The sequence below is a fragment of the Phoca vitulina genome, unplaced genomic scaffold, assembly GCF_004348235.1.
Source record: "Phoca vitulina isolate PV1807 unplaced genomic scaffold, GSC_HSeal_1.0 scaffold88, whole genome shotgun sequence".
In the NCBI taxonomy this organism is placed as follows: Eukaryota; Metazoa; Chordata; class Mammalia; order Carnivora; family Phocidae; genus Phoca; species Phoca vitulina.
The window spans coordinates 2,845,141-2,865,262 of NW_022589791.1; the positions used below are offsets into that span (position 1 = coordinate 2,845,141).

Genomic DNA, 20,122 nt, shown 5'->3' on the forward strand with positions numbered 1-20,122 from the left:
TGCTGGAGGACTCAAAGGCCCACGTTACAGAAAGTCAGCTATCAATCAGGAATGCCTTCAATACACTAGTTATTAGCAATAAATACATTTTACTTAGGTTTAGTCTATCATATTTTTTGGAGTCCATTTATTACAGCAGGTAGTTTTCACTAACATGAAAAATGTATCTTTAAGTGGGGTATAGACCAAACACAAAATCTAAAATACATGGCAACTGCTTAGCAGCCAAGCAGCAGGAAATAAAGAAACTGAGTAAAGGATGGGAAGATAGTTATGTCATGTAGTCACAAAAACGTAATAAAAATATTATTTGCCAAAAGGAAACTGTGATAGAAATAAAAAAGTGGTTGCCTCCAGGGGAGCAAAGCAGTGAATTAACTGGAAAACAGCATACATCTGGGGTAATAGAAGTGTTCTATACCTTATTCGGGGCAGTGGTTTTTACAGATGTATACAGCTGTCAAAACTCACTGAACTGAATGCTTAAGAGCTGTGTGTTTACTGTATGTAAATTATGCCTCAATTTTTTTTTTTAAATGCCTGAGATAGCTTCAAAGGCACAATGGTGTCTGCCAAGTGTACAGCTGTAGGGTAAAGGAGATGGAAAACAGAATACTAGAATAACAGTATTACTTGCTGCTTTTCTTGAGAATTTACAAGCAAGGAATATAAACAGGCAAGAACTAACAGACTGGAGAGCAGAAATGAGAGGGAACAGAGAATCCAGAAATTTGGGGGCCCCAAGGGTTAGAAACGCTGACTGCTTCTGGATTTCACACAGTAAGAGAGAAGGGCAAAAAGCTGTGAGCAAAAATGTCCGTTAGGTTTTCTCAGGTAAACAGAGGGAAGTCAGCCTTACTGCAGATCAGGTTAAGTATGTTACTTCCCATGAAACCTATTTCAGATGGCCATATTGACAGCACCCAGAAAGATAAGAGAGGGAAGAACAGAAGTAAGGAAGCAAAGAAATAAAATAGGCTGGGATTTTTTTGGTGTGCTTTTTGGTTAGAGTTACCATATAATTTATTGTCCAAACTGGGACAGTTTTGAGAGTGAAAGAGGGAATTATTACTTGCCATGCATAAGAGATATATATAAACTATGACTCCCTCTGCCTGACTGGGACATGTAGTCACTCTATTACTAGCACATGGAATTAACTACAAAACGATAGATGAGGGCCAAATTAAGTTTCAGAGGGAATAACATTGACAAAAAACCCATAACCCTTGCCTATAAGCCTTTCACCCTTCAAACAATGCTCACACAGCCAAAACTGCAGGGACAAAAAGAAAGAAAGAAAGAAAGGTTACATAACCTCCAAGGACGACATATTCCCCAATGTCCACATAAGTTGACCTTGGAGGAAAATAAACAAGGAAGAACCTTCGGGAAGGCAGAATTATGTCCTACAGAATAGTGAACAATGGAATTCCTTCTAGAGAGGAGAAGGACCAGAGTCTAATCAAGGGATATCTCCTATCCTAAGCAAAAATTCTTGCCATCTCCTTTTTTTGTCACTGTCAATATTCCTAATTCTAAATGTTCCCCCAGCTTTTGGAAATTAAACATAAACTTATAATTTGCTAACTGGGCCCAATGCAATAAATTATGGGCATTGCACATAGCATGATGGTGGTGAGAATAAATCCAAAAAGTCTTTTACAAAGATCACTGAACTGACTGCCAGGAGGCCATGATTCTCTTCTAACCTTCATTATTAGCTGTGTGAACCTGGATAAATCATGATTTCTCAGGACTTTAGTTCCCTCACTCAGAAAGTAAATAAGAGGATGCCTTCCGGTTCTAATAAATCTAATTTAAAGTTCCTGACCTCACTGAACCAAAAGAACTACAAAATCCTCTATGAAATGTCATTACCTAGAGAATACATAATAAACTAGTTGGTCTGGTTTTATAGCAAAAGCAACTCAGCACAATTCTAAAAAGTTATATTGGCAAGAAAAATCCTGGCACTCTTTCATTTCTTGATTTTTCTGTATTATTTTGGTTTCATTACAGTACATTAAGGAATAAAATAGAACTTTTTTTTTTAAACTGGAAAAGACAATTACCTTCCATTTCATTAGGCTTTAGAAACTAATCCAAAAAGAAAGAGGAAACTGCACTGCACCTAAAAATTTCAATTCTTTTATAGTATATACAGACTAAAAGTTAGAATATTTTAAAAATAAAAATGCAATTTGGAGTAACTTTTAATCTAAAGATACCATAATAAAATATTTTATAAGTTATATAGTCAATAATAATAGTCACTGAATCCTAAAAACATTATTTTTTCAAATAATTAAAATTTGAAAAATATATCTGCTAAATTTCAACTTTTGATGCCCCTTCTAATTTTCAGAAGAAAATCCAATTCAGGACTTTGTCTTCCTCATTGAGAGAAGACAAAAACTAATATTCTACATGATACTTTATTAATCATAATTATTTAGCTTTATACATGTATAAAAATAAGAGCCAAACATTTTAAGAGAGTAAGGCCCAAACTTTGTCACTTGAAATCACTAGATGCTGGCACAAAGAAAAAATGGCAAATATTTTGCAAGTCCTGCTATCACATACCCTAGTATTATCAGTGAGTTTCTAACACAATCACAGTTATTGATTGTCACTAATTATAAAATTATGGATAGATGTTGGACTACTATATAAAACAAGAAATATCAACTCCGTTGTATCTGGAGAAAAGTTCACACTAATACTCTTGGGTGAATTAGTGAATCAAAAAAAGAAAAACAAGAATAAGTACCATGAACATACCTCGAATCTCTGAAAGAAAAATTTACAGGTATACATCAGATTATACAAAAATTTAAGTCTAAATGATGGGAAGTTATAAGTGAAATATTTTTTAAAAACCATTTAAGGAAACTATTTAGAGATATTTGACAATAACTCTCAGGTAAAGGAAGACATGCTTTTGTTATGAAAGAAATTACCCCTTAAAAAATATACTTCACAGGGTGCCTGGGTGGCTCAGTTAGTTAAGCATCTGACTCATGACTTCAGCTCAGGTCATGATCTCAGGGGGTAGTCTGCTTGAGATTCTCTCTTTCCCTCTCGCTCTACTCCACGGTTCTCTCTCTCTCTCAGATAAATAAATCTTAAAAAAAAAAAAAAAAACTTCACAAATTTAGATGTTTCCACAGCAGCACTGATGTTGAGAAGTCTCTTGTTTTCTTTTTTTCAAAACACTTTGCATATGACAATTTTTTTTTCTTCTCTGGAAGAAGGCTTATTTTTCCTTCTGTTCTAGAAAATGATCTTATATTATTTCTTGGATGATTCTCTCCCATTTTTCTTGCATCAGTGAGCTGCTATTGGACCTGCTGGGTTGTGTCGCTAATGATTTCTCCCTCAAATTTATCTTTCAACAGCTCAATGAGTTTCTTTCAGCCTTCAGATTTCTAATTTTTGAGAGTTATTTCCTCTTTTTTATTTTTCCTTTTCTTTAATTCTCCTTTTTAAAAAAGACTATTTTCTATGTAAAATCTCACATTTTCAAAGACAGTAATTATAGTTTCGCCTTCTCTACTAGGTCACAGTATCATACACTTTCTGTGTTCATATTTATGAGAATTACTGATGCCACCCACTTCTTATCAAAAAAAGAGTTGGAATTCTTGTTTCCTATTTCTTTTGTTTTGGATAGATATTTTAATAGGAGAAGGCAGAAAGTTCTTTATATGCCACCTTAAGATCAGAAGTTACAGTTTCTAAGTTAGTTCACATACGATTTGTAATGGTTGAATTTACTATAATTTTGGTCTGCTCGGCACACATTCCCATATCCCTTCTTCTCATTCCTTTGGAGGAAGGCTCCCTCACTCCCTGAGACCCCAAGGGGGCTTTCAGTCACTGGATGATGCACCTCTGTCACAGCACTGGTAAACATGCCCTAGGCTGGTCCACCAGAATACTCCATTCCCTGGGCCACAGTGATTATTCATCACATATGTGGCCAAACAGAGTTGATCCATTTCTTCTCTGAGGCTGATAGCTGGATGGGTGGCCCGACAAGTTCTCTTCCTCTGGGGATTGCTAAACCAGGAAGACAATAGTCTCAGGCTGCTGGTGGTCATTTTAGTGATCATAAGCCTGTCGGCATAATGATGAATAAAGAAACCAGCAGAGCTGAAAAAGGGTCCAGATGAGATCATTTGAGTTCCTGGCTGCAACCATGCCTGAAGCCAGATGCACCTCTGGAAACCATAGTTATATAAACAATTAAGTTCCTTTTATTTTCATAAGCTGGCTTGAGCTGGCTTTCTTTCACTTGCAACCAAAGGAGTCCTGATGAATTCATCATTTAATCAAAATGTTCCAAATTACTAACACTTGAACTATAAAACACTACTTCTTTGCCAAAAATTAAATAGCCTAGCTTTTTGTTAAAATAAAATCAAAATCATAAATAACATATACAGTTGTCTCTTTTATTTGAGTATTCTCATGTTTTCAGGGTAGCAGTATCTTTGAGAATGAGGCATATATACTTTGTAGTATTACAAACCGTATAGCCACTAAACTACAGAATAATTTTCTTCCAGGTACTTCAAAAAGTCTTGTCATTTCTTAAACCCTTCTCTATCAGAGCTCTCACGTTTTAATAAAACTCAAGTTGCATGGTTATCTTACATAAAGGCTATGTGGAAAAAGAAAATAATAGATCTCAAAATATTTGTTCCATTAGAAGGAAAAGTTTGGTTTACATTCAAAAAATTATTCAGCCTCAATCTCTGACCCAGAGACTGGAAACAAAGATATTTTCAACCCAAGTATTTGTGAGAAGGAGGGAGACAGTGATAACATGCTTCCAAGGAGATAGGTAGGAATGCTTAGAAGTCATGTGTTCCTTGGATGCTCTCCCTGGAGTAACTTTCCTATTATTATGCATAGGCCATGCGCTCGCCAATCCAATGGTCAATGTCTAAGCTTCTGGGTTTGAAGATCTTGCCTGGGTCTCAGACCTACTACCACAAAATTTAAGCAATTAGCAAATCTGATGCTAAAAATATTAAAATGCATAACGTGATTTAGAATATTTCTTCAAATTTCAACTTAATGCTAGGGAATTATGTGCCAATAGCTGTCTTATATTTGTGACTCCAGCTCTTGGCACAATCCTGCAGAACTGGGGTTGTGTTATTGCATATGTGGGTGGTTATTAAATGCTTTATAATGATTATGTTAAAGGTCATATTCCTCATACACATAACTTCACTTACTATTATGAGTTAGATGTGTACATGAGTAGACAATGGTCTCCTTCCATTAAATGCAAACTGGCTGAAATTACTGTTTAAGTTGCCAGGTTGTAAGAGAGAAGAGATCAAATTAATGAGGGTGAAGTTGTATAATCAGTTTATAAAACAAATCATGCTGAGGTCAAGGCTGACATCGCCAACTCCCACTCATCTAAGTAACCTTAAAAATGTGACCTTCTCTATTTTCCCGCCACCATTGCTCTAATTCAAGCTGTTTCTTATTTCTCTTCCATTCACATGCAGTTGTGAATCATTTATCTTGGCAAACATGAATTCCATCATGTCACCCAGCTCAGAAACCTCTGAGGGCTTCCCACTGCTTGAGACACACAGGCCCAACTCCTCAGCAAGGCATTCAGGGCTCTCCTAAATTTGACCCATCCTTCTAATTCAGTGGTTCTCAACCACTAGGGGAGCTTTGAAAGATAAACAGGTTTATACCTTGTGCCCCAGAAATTCTATTTATTAGTTCTGGGGTAAGATCTAGGGACTTGTATTTTCAAAAATTTCTCTAGATGACTTTTATTCACTGCCAGCGTTGAACCACTGGTGTAATTTTCTCACCTATTATTTCACCCAACATGAACAAACCTTCTGTTCCAGCCAGTAATGCTGATTTGTTTGTTTGTATCTCTAGTTCTCCTTTCATGCTGTTAATCCAACCTGGAATGTCATTTCCTCTCCTAGCTCTTTATTTAAATTTAAATCTCTACCATTCCTCTAAGACTAACTGAAATCCCACCACCATCTTTACAACCATTGTGAATCATAATAATATTGCCATTCTGATAACCCCAAGAGCATTTGTTACCTTCATGAAGTACTTTATGGCAATTAATAACATATTGTTTGCACTGTGAGTGTTTTTTCATACTTCACTCCCTGTATTCCTGGCTCCTGGAGGGAAAGTAAACTTTTCATAATATCTTTGGTTCTCATTCCCTAGCCCCTTGAACCTATGAAAGCATTAAACATAAAGCAGACATTCACTCATGTGCTCAAAGCTTATGATGACTAAACAAATTAAAGTCTCTAAAATTTATGATGTGTATTCTTATAGCCTGACAACATAAGTTATCAACCTTCAGCGTTGTTTATGCACACACTGATGAGTTTTTCATGGGCAGCATCACTACGCCCATGTAGAAATGATAATCACTAGTCCACAAAACCTGATATGATGTCAAACATAGGGTTGGTTGATGCCTAATAAATGTGTTTCTCCTACAGACAGAAGTATTTTCCGTATTTATGTATTCAATTCCCGTAAGTTCACAGAACAACAGAAAGGAAGAAGTAGTAAAACAGTTCTAATCTGTCAATACCTGACTTAAAATGACCCACCCATGTGATAAAACAGTTGAAGACTCAAGACAGAATCAGGGGGCGCCCGGGTGGCTCAGTTGGTTAAGCAACTGCCTTCAGCTCAGGTCATGATCCCAGGGTCCTGGGATCAAGCCCCGCATCGGGCTCCCTGCTCGGCCGGAAGCCTGCTTCTTCCTCTCCCACTCCCCCTGCTTGTGTTCCCTCTCACGCTGTCTCTCTCTCTCTCCCTGTCAATTAAATAAATAAATAAAATCTTAAAAAAAAAAAAAAAAACACAGAATCAGGATAGCTGATTACTATCCTCATCTACTGCAAGGAGGACCAGAAGAGCAAGTGTTCCCTTGCCCTCAATTTAGAAGACATAAGAGTATCAATAACCTATGGTAAATGTCTCTTATGCAAATACTGAAAACCAAAAACTACTGGCAGGAGAGCATCCAATATGCCGAGCAGTGCCAGAGCTCCAGCTCAGGCTTTCCTCTTGCTCAAGCTGCCCAGAAAGGTACTATTCTGCTTCTAGGGCACGGGAGATGTAATTCCACTCTCAGAGCTAGAATTTCTCTACAAAACAGTGTCATGCATGATGACTTCCTGTAGTTCAAGTAGCACTGGTACTTATGAGTTAAATAGTCTTGGGAGGACTCACTGAGAACCAAACCACTATTTATAACATTGTTTTTTTAGGAAAATGTTTTCTCCATTCCAAACAACAGAATTAGATATGAACTTTTGGAATCCAATTTATTTCATAGATTCAGAACTGACTGTATCTTGTTAATTACACCATGGTTAGTATTTTCCTAGGATAAGATGGCAGTGTGGAGGCTTGCCAGGAGTGCGTAACAGGAATGAAGAATTGCCATGAACATGGACCATATGTGACTATAAGGATGAAAGACAGAGAGGACGATGAAAAAAAAATCCAGGCACATTATTAATTTATTAAGCAAATATTTACTGAGCACTACTGAGGCTATGCTGAATGCTGGGAGAGACAAAAATTACTCAGACAAGAAGTTTGATTCTATAGTCCTTACAACCTAAGATGGGAGATAAGTAAACACAAATAATAAAGGTGCCTGGTAAAATGTGCTATGATAATGATAAAAACAAAATATTAGATGAAGTCAGCAGAGAAAGCTAGTGGTTCAACTGGAGCAATCAGGGAAAGCTCCACGGATGAGCTTGCACCTGGCTGAGCCTTCAGGGTTTGCACAAGATTTCAATAAGCAGAGGACACAGTGAGGGCGAAGGAGAGAACATCATAGAAAAAAACATCAAGAAATACAGTACACATCAGGCCATGGAAGCATGAAAAATGATGAGAATTCAGAGAAGAGGAAAGAGTCCAGTTGGCTAAGGTGATGGATATTTTTAGGAGCTGGGTAGAGGGCTTTGAATACCAGGCAATGGAACATGGACTTTATCCAATGGTGAGTGGGCAGCCATTAAAGTGTTTTAAAAGTATTAGAGTTCTATATGCTGATCTATCCAGCAGTGGAATACAGGATGGAGGAAGAGTGAATGAAGACAGAAGACCATTAGAGATAATTATATTAGTCGAAGTTGGTTAAGATGACCTTTCAAAGCTAAGTTTTTGAATAAATAAACATTTAAGGTTCAAGTACTAGTTCATTATTAAATATCTCCCTCCAATAATCACAAACATATAAATCATTTAGAAAAGCCATACAAAGCCTTAAAAATCTGAAAAACATAGTATTAGCTATAATGGAAAAACCACCTTTAAAAATATTAAGTTTGGCATACAGTCAGGACCTGATGACTAGGCTTAATGCAAAATAAAGGAGGATTTTGAGGTGTTAATCGCATTTTAAAAATAATACCAAGAGTTTAAACATTACATTTTTAATAAGCATATGAAATTTACTAAGAAATCATCTTTCTACTATTTTCCAAGACCAATGATGCAATATATAAGGTGACTCTAAGATATTCTGAGAAATTTGAGTTGAGAAAGTGTCAGAGGTACTGGACTTAATTCTTTACATGTTAAATCAATTTTAAGCTGGCATTAAAATGGATACGAGGAGACTTACTTGAAGTGATTTGACTTAGCAAATGTCTTCTAAACTTCAAATTTTCAGTATTGGATGAAACACAGCATTCATCTTTATCTGAAAATAAATGTAATGGAAGTAATGAAATTGAAAGAATTGATAGGTAGCTTATAGAAGCCAATTATATGATTACACCTTAAAGACCACAAGAGAGTTATATGAGGTCCTATAAAACTGACATAACTTATACTATGTATAATTTAAGAACGTAAGATAAAAATCTCAAGCTATGCCCAAAGACTTCTAAAATAGGAAATATAATACATTCCCTTCATATATTTTTGTCAATCTCCTCAAAATTCTGAAAAATACATTATTAGATATTCAAGCCTGATTCACACTGAATTCTTTAATTTAGCCAATAATCAAGCCCTCTTTGGTTCTAATATCATGGAGAGCAGGGAAAGATGAAGTTGCATAAGAGACAGTTTCTGTCCTCAAGAAACCCACACACTACACAAGGAGACAAACATGAACAACTCCGTATCAAGGCAAATAATAATAAGCGTACAAGTGGTACGAAGTGTATGGGATTGTGGAGAGGGTTAATTACTACAGGAAAAATGTGGAAAGGTTGTGTTATGGACTGAATTGTAGCCCCCTGAAGTTCATGTAGTAACTCCCTAATCTCCAGTACCTCAGAACGTGACTTATTTGAAGATAAGGCCCTTAGAAAGGTAATTAAGTTAAAATCAGGCTGTTAAAGTGGGCCCTAATACAATCTGACTACTGTCTTGCAAGAAGAGATTAGGACACACAGAGAGGCACCAGGGATGTGCACACACAGTAGAAAGACCATGTGAGGACACAGCAAGATGATCATCTGCAAGCCAAGAGAGAAGCCTCAGAAGAAATCAAACCTGTGGACACCTTGATCTTGGATGTCTAGCTTCTAAAACAGCAAATAAATTTCTGTTAAGTCATCCAGTCTGTACTGTTTTGTTTTGCAGTCCTAGCAAACTAACATACCCTGTAGAGGTAATAATCAGATAAAGGTAAGGGTCGGAAACAACATTCAAAGAAGAAACAAAAATTATTTTAGGCATACAGGCCAAAATGTACAGTGTGAAATAAGTCACTATACTTCCATAATACGAGTATAGTTTGGGGAGAAGGAAGAGAAGAGATAAGTGAGAATGGGAGTGGAGGGGAGAAGAGAGGGAGGTGAAGAAGGGGACTGATAGGCCAACAGATAGATAAGGACTAGAACTTGGGGTTCAGGTCATACTGTAAAAGGGCCTGAATACTGCATTCAGTATATGGGCTTTTATTTTATACATAAAAGGAGCCATCAATGGTTTTCAGTAGAAAATGTGTTTGAATTTGTATTTTGGAATGATGGCTCTGGTTTTGGAGCATGAGTTACTATGAAAAGATCCCCAAGGCAGTGAGACCTGTTTTGCTACTGCCATAGTCAAAATTAGAAACCAGGGCAATTGCAATGGAAGTAAAACATTAAAAATTCTCTGAAGATGTGCTTGAGAATGACAACCAGAATAACCACCCCATCACTTATGCATGACTGAGAACCGGAAAAACTACCACCATTCAGTTATAGTTACAAATGCAGAGTGTCTTGGGCCCCAACAGGCCTTTCCTTTCAGTTACAACCATACATTGTGTGTATCAAATATCACCTCAAAAAATCAACCAATCCAAAGACTTGCCTCCCTTCTAATATCTGACCCTAGAACTTCAGAGCTCAACATATAATCAGTAAACACCCGAAACTCATTTCCTCAAAAGAGGCACCACTTCAGAATCATCTGTGTGGTCTCTCTTGCTACAGCAAGTCAATAAAACAGTTTGCTTATCTCCTAAAAGGTGTATTTATTTGATAAGGGGGGTTTGCACAAAATATGGATGCCCATCAGTGAAGTCAAGGAAGAAGAGAAAAAGGAAGGAGAGCCTTGTCCCACCTTTTCATGGAAGAAGGAAAATTAAGAACTGAACAGTCACTGATGACCTTAGAAAAAAATTTCAGGAAGGCAATAAAAGAAAGCAAACACTTCCAGTAAGAACTGAAGAGAAAGGAGAAGTGAAATTAACTAGTAAATTTTACTCTTCTAAGAAGGCTGGCATAGTTTGAAAGTGAAGGTGAATCTTTAACAAGGATTTTTGCTGTTGTTACTGTTTCGTTGTTTTGTTTTGTTTTCATTTTTAATGCTAGTAGAAGAAAGACACGGAGAGGGAGAGTGACAAATACAAGAGAAAAAGGGAACAAGAACTCTGGTAGTGTTAGCCATGTTAAAGAGGGAAAACAGTTCCTTCTCTATGATTAGAAATGAAGGAAAGGATGGGTGATAAATATAAAGAAAAATTATTGTGTGTGAGGGGGTAAAGTTGAGGGAGTTAAGATCCAATGGCAAGACCATCTATTGACATAGAGAGGTTGAAAGAGGGAGAGAAAGGAGAGAAAAAGAGACAGTATATGAATGAAGGAATATTTGAATTTAAGAAAGAAAAAAAAATTGCCAGAGGAGTAAGGAAAAGAGAGCGGGCTTTCAGTGTTTGAGATCTAGGAATGCTTCTGGTAGACAGAGCTGAGCAAGTTAAAAAATAATGAGTTCTGAGTATCAGAAACTCAAAAACATGAATTAAGAGCAGATTATAAATCACATAGTGTGGGGTGGAGAGGACAGTTCTAGGTCTGATGCTGACATAATTGAGGAAGTTGGAGCAATGTCCTGTAAATCAAACAATACCAAGACTTAGAAACGGGAGGTGGCAGTGTAAGAGAGGAGAAGGAACTGATGCACAAAGGCGGCACTCTAATCACCGAATTGACAGTGGTCAGCAAAGGAACACATCAACTGTCCTTTAAATCTAAGATGAGATCCATCGAGGGGTGCCTGGGTGGCTCAGTCTGTTAAGCATCTGCCTTTGGCTCAGGTCATGATCCCAAGGTCCTGAGATCGAGCAGGGAATCTGCTTCTTCCCCTCTCTCTGCCCCCACCCCACTCATGCTCACTCTCTCTCATAAATAAATAAAATCTTTTAAAAATTTTAAAAACTAAATTTAGATCCACTGATAGATGAATGTGATGTACTATACACACACACACAGATATATATATAATGGACTATTATTCAGGCATAAAAAATGAAATGTTGCCATTGGATGGATCTAGAAGTTATTGCTAAGTGAAATAAGTCAGTGAGAATAAGACAAATACCACATGATTTCACTAATATGTGGAATTTAAGAAACAAAACAAATGAACAAAGAAAAAAAGAGACAACTTGGGGTGTCTGGGTGGCTCAGTCATTTAAGCGTCTGACTCTTGGTCTCAGCTCAGATCTTGATCTCAGGGTCATAAGTTCAAGCCCGGCGTTGGGCTCCATGCTGGGCGTGGAGCTTTAAAAAAAGAAAAGAAAAGAAAAGAAAAAGGGACGAGCAAACAAAACAAAACAAAAAAACAATCTAAAATATAGAGAACAAAACAGATGGTTAGCAGAGGGGAGATGGGTGGAAGGATGAGTGGTGAAACAGATAAAGGGGATTAAGAGCAGACTTATCTTGATGAACACTAAGTAATGTATATAAGTGTTCAATCATTGTATTGTACACCTGAAACTAATATAACACTGTATCTTAAATATCTAGAATTAGAAAAATTCAGTACTTTTTCTTGAGATGGCCATGCAAAAAAAAAAAAAAAGGACTGTCCACAAAAGCCAGGTTTAAATTTCTAGGGAGGATAGGGAAGAAGAGTTCTAGGGAAAGATCAAAGTTATAAAAACTTGTTCAAAATAGAGCACAGGATCCAGATGACATAAGGAACTGGAAGTAGGCCAGTAGAACTGTGGGTTCCATGAGAACAAGGTAGGACTGACTCCTTGGAAAAAAGAACATGATAAGAGGGGGGAGGAGCAAGAAGGCAGAGGAGTAGGAGACCTGGATTTCGTCTAGTCCCAGGAATTCAGCTGGATAGGGATCAAACCATTCTGAACACCTACAAACTCAACAGGAGATTGAAGAAAATAGCAACAACTCTCTGAACAGAAAAACGACCACTTTCTAGAAGGTAGGACGTGCGGAGAAGTGAATCCGAGGCAATATTCCGGAGGCTAGACGGCGGGGAAGGGGGCCTCCGTCCGCCGCTTCTGGCAAGTGATAGAGCCTTGGAGCACAAAATCGGAACTTCTGGAAGTTGGCTCTGCTGAGGGACATTGCTCCAGTGGCTAAGCGGGGGGTGGAACTCTCGCGGGGACAGTGTGGTCTCAGGACCCTCGGGGTCACATAAAGACCGGGGGTGCCTGAGTGCGGCAGAGCTCCCAGGAATCGGAGCAGGGAAGCTGGCTGCAGAGACAGAGCCGAGGAGTGGGCTCTCAGCTCGGGGTTGCCATAAAACGTGATCCACAGCACAGTCGGGCCACTGCTCCTCCAGCAGGGACCCAACAAGCGGCAGATCCGGGGAGACTCCCCTTCCTCCCCCGGGAGGAGCAGCATGGGAGCGCACTGCAGGGATCTGCTGGGTTTGGAGACTCCACACGGGGTCAGGTGCCAGAGATAGAAATGCTCGGTCACAGGCCGGGTGCGCACGGAGTGCGGCCGGAGACCGGGAAGACGGGGGTGAGTGACTGCTTTTCTCTGGGGGCTCACTGAGGAGCAGGGCCCCGAGTTCTTGGCTCCTCTGGGGGAGAGATTGGGAGGCCGTTTTCACTCTCGGCTTCCAAAGCTGTATGGAAAGCTTGCAGGGAACAAAAGCTCCAGAGAGCAAACCCGAGCAGATTACTCAGCCTGGACCGGCAAGGGAGGGGCAATTCCGCCTCCGGCAAAGATATTTGGGAACCACGGCAAAAGGCCCCTCCCCCAGAAGATCAGCAAGAACAGCCAACCAAGACCAAGTTTACCGATCAATGAGAACGGCAGAACTCCAGCGCTAGGGGAATACTGCACATAGAATCCATGGCTTTTTCCCCATGATTCTTTAGTCTTTCAAAGTTAATTTTCTTAATTTTCTTTTTTTTTTTAATTTTTCTTTCTCCCTTTTTCAACCAACAACTTATCAATCCCTTTTTTAAAAAATCTTTTTTATTTCCCATTTTTGGAGTCATATTCTATCCCTTCACAGTAGTTACCCTTAGTTTTGGTGTATATATATATATATATATATATATATATACATATGTTGTATATGTATACATATATACATATGTTTGGTGTATATATATATATATATATATATACATATAAATACATATATATATATGTTATTCTCTTTAAAATTTTGGGATACAGTTTCTTCTAACACCAAAATATATCCTAAATATCTAGTGTATGGCTTTGTTCTAGTCTCCTGCATGATCACATTCTCTCCCTTTTTTTTTTAATCCTCTTCTTTCTTTTTCCAACCAACTTCTTATCAATTCTTTTTATAAAATCTTTTATCATTTTCATGTTTACAGTCATATTCCATCCCTTCATCATATTTACCCTTATTTTTGTACATATCTAAGCTTTTCTTTCTTTAAAATTTTGGGAGGCACTTGCTTCTAACAGACCAAAACATGCCCAGAATCTACTGTGTGGCACTGATCTATGCACCAGCCTGATCATATTTGATCATATTCTGGTTTTTTGTTTGTTGTTATCTTTTTCTTTTTCTTTTTTTTTTTTTTTTTCCCCCGGTTTCAGGTCTCTTCTGATTTGTTTAGTATAGATTTTTCTGGGGTCGTTTTTACCCTGTTAGCGTTTTGTTCTCTCATTCATCTATGCTCCTCAGGACAAAATGACAAGATGGAAAAAAATCACCTCAAAAAAAAGAACAAGAGGCAGTACTGACTGCCAGGGAACTAATCAATACGGACATTAGTAAGATGTTGGAACTAGAGTTCAGAATGACGATTTTAAAGATACTAGCTGGGCTTGAAAAAAGCATGGAAGGTATTAGAGAAACCCTTTCTGGAGAAATAAAAGAACTAAAATCTAACCAAGTCAAAATCAAAAAGGCTATTAATGAGGTGCAATCAAAAATGGAGGCTCTAACTGCTAGGATAAATGAGGCAGAAGAGAGAATCAGTGATATAGAAGACCAAATGATGGAAAATAAAGAAGCTGAGAAAAAGAGAGATAAACAACTACTGGATCATGAGGGCAGAATTCGAGAGATAAGTGATACCATAAGATGAAACAATATTAGAATACTTGGGATCCCAGAAGAAGAAAGAGAGAGAGGGGCAGAAGGTATATTGGAGCAAATTATAGCAGAGAACTTCCCTAATTTGGGGAAAGAAACAGGCATAAAAATCCAGGAGGCACAGAGAAACCCCCCTCAAAAGCAATAAAAATAGGTCAACACCCCGACATCTAATAGTAAAACGTACGAGTCTCAGAGACAAGGAGAAAATCCCGAAAGGAGCTCGGGAGAAGAGATCTGTAACCTACAATGGTAGAAACATTAGATTGGCAACAGACCTATCCACAGAGACCTGGCAGGCCAGAAAGGACTGGCAGGATATATTCAGAGCACTAAATGAGAAAAATATGCAGCCAAGAATACTATATCCAGCTAGGCTGTCACTGAAAATAGAAGGAGAGATAAAAAGCTTCCAGGACAAACAAAAACTAAAGGAATTTGCAAACACGAAACCAGCCCTACAAGAAATATTGAAAGGGGTCCTCTAAGCAAAGAGAGAGCCTAAAAGTAACATAGACCAGAAAGGAACACAGACAATATACAGTAACAGTCACCTTACAGGCAATACAATGGCACTAAATTCGTATCTTTCAATAGTTACCCTGAATGTAAATGGGCTAAATGCCCCAATCAAAAGACACAGGCTATCAGATTGGATTAAAAAACAAGACCCATCGATATGCTGTCTGCAAGAGACTCATTTTACACCCAAAGACACCCCCAGATTGAAAGTGAGGGGGTGGAAAACCATTTACCATGCTAATGGACACCAAAAGAAAGCTGGGGTGGCAATCCTTATATCAGACAAATTAGATTTTAAACCAAAGACTATAATAAGAGATGAGGAAGGACACTATATCATACTTAAAGGGTCTTTCCAACAAGAAGATCTAACAATTGTAAACATCTATGCCCCTAACATGGGAGCAGCCAATTATGTAAGCCAGTTAATAACAAAAGCAAAGAAACACATTGACAACAATACAATAATAGTGGGGGACTTTAACACCCCCCTCATGGAAATGGACAGATCATCTAAGCAAAAGATCAACAAGGAAATAAAGACTTTAAATGACACACTGGACCAAATAGACTTCACAGATATATTCAGAACATTCCATCCCAAAGCAACAGAATACGCATTCTTCTCTAGTGCCCATGGAACATTCTCCAGAATAGATCACATCCTAGGTCACAAATCAGGTCTCAACTGGTACCAAAGGACTGGGATCATTCCCTACATATTTTCAGACCACAATGCTTTGAAACTAGAACTCAATCACAATAGGAAAGTCAGAAAGAACCCAGATACATGGAGGCTAAAGAGCATCCTACTGAAGAATGAATGGGTCAACCAGGAAATTAAAGAAGAATTAAAAAAATTCATGGAAACCAATGAAAATGAAAACACAACTGTTCAAAACCTTTGGGATGCAGCAAAGGCAGTCCTAAGAGGAAAGTATATAGCAATACAAGCCTTTCTCAAGAAACAAGAAAGGTCTCAAATACATAACCTAACCCTATGCCTAAAGGAGCTGGAGAAAGAACAGCAAATAAAGCCTAAACCCAGCAGGAGAAGAGAAATAATAAAGATCAGAGCAGAAATCAATGAAATAGAAACCAAAAGAACAGTAAAACAGACCAACGAAACTAGGAGCTGGTTCTTGGAAAGAATAAACAAGATTGATAAACCCCTGGCCAGACTTATCAAAAAGAAAAGAGAAATGATCCAAATAAATAAAATCACGAATGAAAGAAGAGAGATCCAAAAAATTATAAGAACATATTATGAGCAACTATATGCCAGCAAATTAGATAATCTGGAAGAAATGGATGCATTCCTAGAGATGTGTAAACTACCAAAACTGAACCAGGAAGAAATAGAAAACCTGAACAGCCCTATAACCACTAAGAAAATCGAAGCAGTAATCAACAATCTCCCAAAAAACAAAAGCCCAGGGCCAGATGGCTTCCCAGGGGAATTCTACCAAACATTTAAAGAAGAATTAATACCTATTCTTCTGAAACTGTTCCAAAAAATAGAAATGGAAGGAAAACTTCCAAACTCATTTTATGAGGCCACCATTACCTTGATCCCCAAACCAGACAAAGACCCCATCAAAAAGGAGAATTACAGACCAATATCCTTAATGAACATGGATGCAAAAATTCTCACCAAAATACTAGCCAATAGGATCCAACCGGACATTAAAAGGATTATTCACCACGACCAAGTGGGATTTATCCCTGGGCTGCAAGGTTGGTTCAACATCTGCAAATCAATCAATGTGATACAATACATTAATAAAAGAAAGAAGAAGAAACATATTATCCTCTCGATAGATGCAGAAAAAGCATTTGACAAAGTACAGCATCCTTTCTTGATCAAAACTCTTCAGAGTATAGGGAAAGAAGGTACATACTTCAATATCATAAAAGCCATCTATGAAAAACCCACAGCGAATATCATTCTCAATGGGGAAAAGCTGAAAGCTTTCCCCCTAAGGTCAGGAACACGGCAGGGATGTCCACTATCACCACTGCTATTCAACATAGTATTAGAAGTGCTACCCACAGCAATCAGACAACAAAAAGAAATAAAAGGCATCTGAATTGGCAAAGAAGTCAAACTCTCACTCTTTGCAGATGATATGATACTTTATGTGGAAAACCCAAAAGACTCCACCCCAAAACTGCTAGAACTCATACAGGAATTCAGTAAAGTGGCAGGATATAAAATCAATGCACAGAAATCAGTGGCATTCCTATACACCAACAAGAAGAAGAAAGAGAAATTAAGGAGTCAATCCCATTTATAATTGCACCCAAAACCATAAGATACCTAGGAATAAATCTAACCAAAGAGGCAAAGAATCTGTACTCAGAAAACTATAAAATACTCATGAAAGAAACTGAGGAAGACACAAAGAAATGGAAAAACGTTCCATGCTCATGGACTGGAAGAACAAATATTGTGAAGATTTCAATGCTACCTAGAGCAATCTACACATTTAATGCAATCCCTATCAAAATACCATCAACTTTTTTCAAAGAAATGGAAAAAATAATCCTAAAATTTGTATGGAACCAGAAAAGACCCCGAATAGCCAGAGGTATATTGAAAAAGAAAAGCAAAGCTGGTGGCATCACAATTCCAGACTTCAAGCTCTATTACAAAGCTGTAATCATCAAGACAATATGGTACTGGCACAAAAACAGACATACAGAGCAATGGAACAGAATAGAGAGCCCAGAAATGGACCCTCAACTCTATGGTCAATTAATCTTCGACAAAGCACAAAAGAAGGTCCAATGGAAAAAAGACAGTCTCTTCAACAAATGGTGTTGGGAAAATTGGGACAGCCACATGCAGAAGAATGAAACTGGACCATTTCCTTACACCACACACAAAAATAGACTCAAAATGGATGAAACACCTAAATGTGAGACAGGAGTCCATCAAAATCCTAGAGGAGAACACAGGCAGCAACCTCTTCGACCTCAGCCACAGCAACTTCTTCTTAGAAACATCGCCAAAGGAATGGGAAGCAAGGACAAAAATGAACTATTGGGACTTCATCAAGATAAAAAGCTTTTGCACAGCAAAGGAAACAGTCAACAAAACCAAAAGACAACCGACAGAATGGGAGAAGATATTTGCAAATGACGTATCAGATAAAAGGCTAGTATCCAAAATCTATAAAGAACTTCTTAAACTCAACACCCAAAGAACAAATGATCCAATCAAGAAATGGGCGAAGACATGAACAGACATTTTTCCAAAGAAGACATCCAAATGGCCAACAGACACATGAAAAAGTGCTCAACATTGCTCGGCATCAGGGAAATCCAAATCAAAACCTCAATGAGATACCACCTCACACCAGTCAGAATGGCTAAAATTAACAAGTCAGGAAACGACAGATTTTGGTGGGGATGTGGAGGAAGGGGAACCCTCCTACACTTTTGGTGGGAATGCAAGCTGGTGCAGCCACTCTGGAAAACAGTATGGAGGTTCCTCAAAAAGTTGAAAATAGAGCTACCCAACGACCCAGCAATGGCACTACTGGGTATTTACTCCAAAGATACAAAGGTAGGGATCCGAAGGGGTACATGCACCCCGATGTTTATAGCAGCAATGTCCACAATAGCCAAACTATGGAAAGAGCCAAGATGTCCATCGACAGATGAATGGATAAAGAAGATGTGGTGTATATATACAATGGAATATTATGTAGCCATCAAAAGGAATGAAATCTTGCCATTTGCAACGACGTGGATGGAACTGGAGGGTATTATGCTGAGCGAAATAAGTCAATCCGAGAAAGACATATATCATATGCTCTCACTGATATGAGGAATTCTTAATCTCAGGAAACAAACTGAGGGTTGCTGGAGTGGTGAGGGGTGGGAGGGATGGGGTGGCTGGGTGATAGACATTGGGGAGGGTATGTGCTATGATGAGCGCTGTGAATTGTGTAAGACTGTTGAATCACAGACCTGTACCTCTGAAACAAATAATACAGTATATGTTTAAAAAGAAAAAAGAAGATAGCAGGAAGGGAAAAATGAAGGGGGGAAATCGAGGGGTAGACGAACCATGAGAGACTATGGACTCTGAGAAACAAACTGAGGGTTCTAGAGGGGAGGGGGGCGGGGGGATGGGTTAGCCCTGGTGATGGGTATTAAAGAGGGCATGTACTGAATGGAGCACTGGGTGTTATATGCAAACAATGAATCATGGAACACTACATCAAAAACTAATGCTGTAATGTATGGTGACTAATAAAATAAAATAAAATAAAAAAGAACACAATAATAGTAGGGCTTCACCCAGGATGATAGGTGACAAAACACCACTCTTGTTCTCTTTCTCTCTGCTTTATCTGTTTGGTGAGATAGGGCAAAAGATGGGCCACATATGTCACCAGTCTCTCACTCTCTCTTAGAACTTGCCAGCCCAAACCCACATACATTCTCTTCTCATTCATATAGTAAACTCAACAGGGCAAGTTAAGTCAATCCAATTTGAATATGTAGGAAGACTCCACAGAGATCTAAGCACACTCTTTTACCCAGTTTCCCCACAGATAAAGTTGACATTTTTATTCTAAACTATGTGTACTTCTCAAGGGGTTCAGAAGTTGGAAAAAGGAATAGATGGTGTAATTAACTGGCCTCCTCAAACTCCAACAAAAGGTATGTAAACTAAAAAAATGGAAATCAATCTGAAGGAAATTATATGGAAAGTGAGTTTAGTGTAGGACTGTCAGCTACT

At 38.2% G+C, this 20,122-nt stretch overlaps 1 protein-coding gene across 3 annotated transcripts in view; it reads right to left on the reverse strand.

The window, feature by feature from the left end:
• ZNF438 (zinc finger protein 438) overlaps positions 1-20,122 on the reverse strand; it is a 175,989-nt gene that overhangs the window by 78,418 nt on the left and 77,449 nt on the right. For 2 of the 3 annotated variants that reach the window (XM_032395830.1, XM_032395831.1), the window contains one exon: positions 8,681-8,758. The exons of the other annotated variant lie outside the window; for it this stretch is intronic. The gene's annotated coding sequence lies outside the window, so the exon portion shown is untranslated. The remainder of the gene's footprint in view (positions 1-8,680; positions 8,759-20,122) is intronic. 3 annotated transcript variants of the gene reach the window in all.